Consider the following 2,964-nt stretch of genomic DNA (forward strand, 5'->3'; position numbering starts at 1 on the left):
GCTTCAAACTACCTGCAATAATCTTGTATACTTAATTTTGTAATAGAATATGTGTCAGTGAATGTGTCTGAACTTCATTGAACTTTAAAAATATGGTGCCAGGTACTATGTATAATATATTCATATTATTGGATAGAATGAGGATGTAGTTCACAAACTGTGTGTTGTTCTCAGCCTATTCTGAATTTTAAATACAGTTGAAGTTCTTTTTTGACATCTCAAAGTCACATCAACGTGTCCAAAGCCAGACCAATGATATTGCTCCTGACCTAAACAATATCCTTGAAAATGAGCCACCAGATACTTGCAAGTTACCCTTGGCACAGCCCCTTTAGGTCCACCAGCTTCTCATAGCACAAATGAAGTATCCACAGACCTTTAGGGTCACCATGCCACCTAGTGGTAATAGGTAATATAGCTCCACCTCCCAAGATCTCAGAGCCCGTTCTTCATTTATTCCTAACAAAAATATATATATATACTTATAGAAATATTCAGATAACAATATGAACCTTTTTTGACTGGGAACATTAGGTCACGAAAAAATAAAACATGACACCTGACCTCTTAAAATTTTAATTTATCGGGGAAAGATAATCAATAAACTAAGGATATTTCTGCAGACTCACCTATACTGCTTCTCTGAGATTTACCTTCTGAAGCAAACCTGTTAATACAGTTAATACAAGTGGGGCAAGGTACACCCAGGTCCACTTCGTGGGTCATCCATCACCATGAACAGAGTTACAGGAGAAGAGGAAAAATCAAGACAGATTAACAATTTTATACATAACATAATCCCTCCTGCCTTGTGATTTCCACTTTTCCTGCAAAGCAACCACCCTTCCACCCCCAACAAATTTCCCTTAATCTGGATCATCCTAAGCCATGTATTGTTCCAATTCTAACTAATAATACATTTAGTTTTCCATAACTTGTCTCCTCATGGGTCCATTACCTTAGGTGAAGTTGCCATTTCCAGGCACAGGAATGGGGTGGCACAGACCCAACACCCCAGGAAGACATTCCTACTCAGTCAAAGGTCCACGGTGCTCTTGGTCCACCACATATATGGGTTTTCAAGATGCCAGTACTTTCTTCAGGTCTGCCCTCATCCCCCATGGTATTTTTCCTGCTTTTCCATGAAGTTAATACACATATATTCTTAATTTAAATTTCTACTTTGTAATTGACATGTTTCCTGCTTCATTGAAATGAAATCTCCTTCCTATGCATATATATATATATATATAACATGAGGTAGTCATGGAAATATGTTGATGAAACAGGATGTCTCATGTGAATGACTGAGACAGATGGGTCCACATGAAATGTTGTCTATGGAAATATCCTTTTTGAAGAGAGGACAGTGAACCTCATGCATGGATGAGGTAGGGAGTTGGCTTGCAGAGCTCAGGGAAGAACACTTCCAAAATATGCACAGGACGTGCCCTGGGATGAATACAAAAGACAAATAAAACTGTGAAAAGGAGACAAGGGCCTAATTCCAGGGGAAATTTAAAGACTGGATGAAAGCTGAGTGTTTAGATAAGTGCAGTGAGAACCAATGGAACATGAGTCAGAATTTTTTTTTTAGCAGATACTTTCTAGGTCATTTTATGTGTGTTAACACTGCTAGAAGGTGGGAGGTGTGAAATCATTATCCTTTCTGCATGAACTGGGATATTTCTATCTTCCCCTCTAAAATCACATCATGATTTTTAAATTAAATTTTCCCAAACTCACCACTGGCAAAAATAAAATTGGGACAAAGCAATACTTGATAAAAGGTGAAAAGAACATCGTGGTAAGTAAAATTCTGACAGGGCCCCCAACTTTTATGGCTGCTGGCATGTACAAACTCTATTCCAATTGTTTGAACACTAATTTGGATTCTGCTGTGAAGTGATTTTGCATATTTAATGAAATATTTGGACTTTAATTATGTAAGAAACATAGTCTGATGTCATTAAAAAAGGGAGATTATTCAAATAGGCCTGACTTTCACAGGAGGCTTTTAAATATTATTGTACTGGTCAGAGACTAAGACCTCAGTAAGGTTCATAGATAATTAGGATTTGACATGGCAAATGATGTTGGCTGTGGAGGTTGAGGGGACATGTGGCAAGGGATGAGGGCAGCCTCTAGGAGATGAGGACAGCCAGCCAGCAGGGAAATAGGATCTGAATCCTACCACCCAGGGAACTGATACTGACCAACCACATCAGCTTGGAAGAGTCTCCAAGCTCTGGAAAGAACAGAGCCTCACTCACTCCTTGATTTCATCCTCCTAAGACCCTGAGCAGAGAACCCTTCACACTGTGCTCAGCCAGATTCCTGACCTACAGCACTGAGAACTAATAGACTGCTCACTGGTTATTAACTGATAAAAATGAATATGGGTTTATCAATCAATCTCATGGTAGAAGGAGATTCTGAGTCCAGAGAGAAGAAACTGTCTCTCTTAGTTCTTTGCTACGTGCTATTGACTCCTCTCCCCTCCAGTGCAATGACTGTGTTTTACACCTCTCTTCTCCACAGATGATGTCCTGTCATTAGACCACATCTACTGGTTCAAGGCTGAATATTGTGCTATGAAAACACAAGGAAGAACAGAATTAGCTTTAAAGACGGACAGAATCTGTCCCTTCTTTGGCTATAAGGCCATGTTCTCAGACAGTTGAAGGAATTCTGTGCAGGAATCTGTCATAGAGGGGAGTGACCTGGGGACATCCCTAGAAGACCTGGACCTCTCTGCTGCCTGGCCCCACGCCCTTATCTAGAAACACTGGGCACACATGCAACTGTTGCACATGTAACATCAGGCTAAGTGAGTTATAAGGGTCAATTCATACACAGACAACTTCGATATGCATCAGAGGGCTCAAATCATTGCTGTGGTCTATGTAATGTTCACTCCCTTTAGTAGCTGCAGTGCCCTGAAGAAAGTGCCCAATTACGCAT

Source organism: Tamandua tetradactyla, unplaced genomic scaffold, assembly GCF_023851605.1.
Source record: "Tamandua tetradactyla isolate mTamTet1 unplaced genomic scaffold, mTamTet1.pri scaffold_214_ctg1, whole genome shotgun sequence".
Classification (NCBI taxonomy): domain Eukaryota; kingdom Metazoa; phylum Chordata; class Mammalia; order Pilosa; family Myrmecophagidae; genus Tamandua; species Tamandua tetradactyla.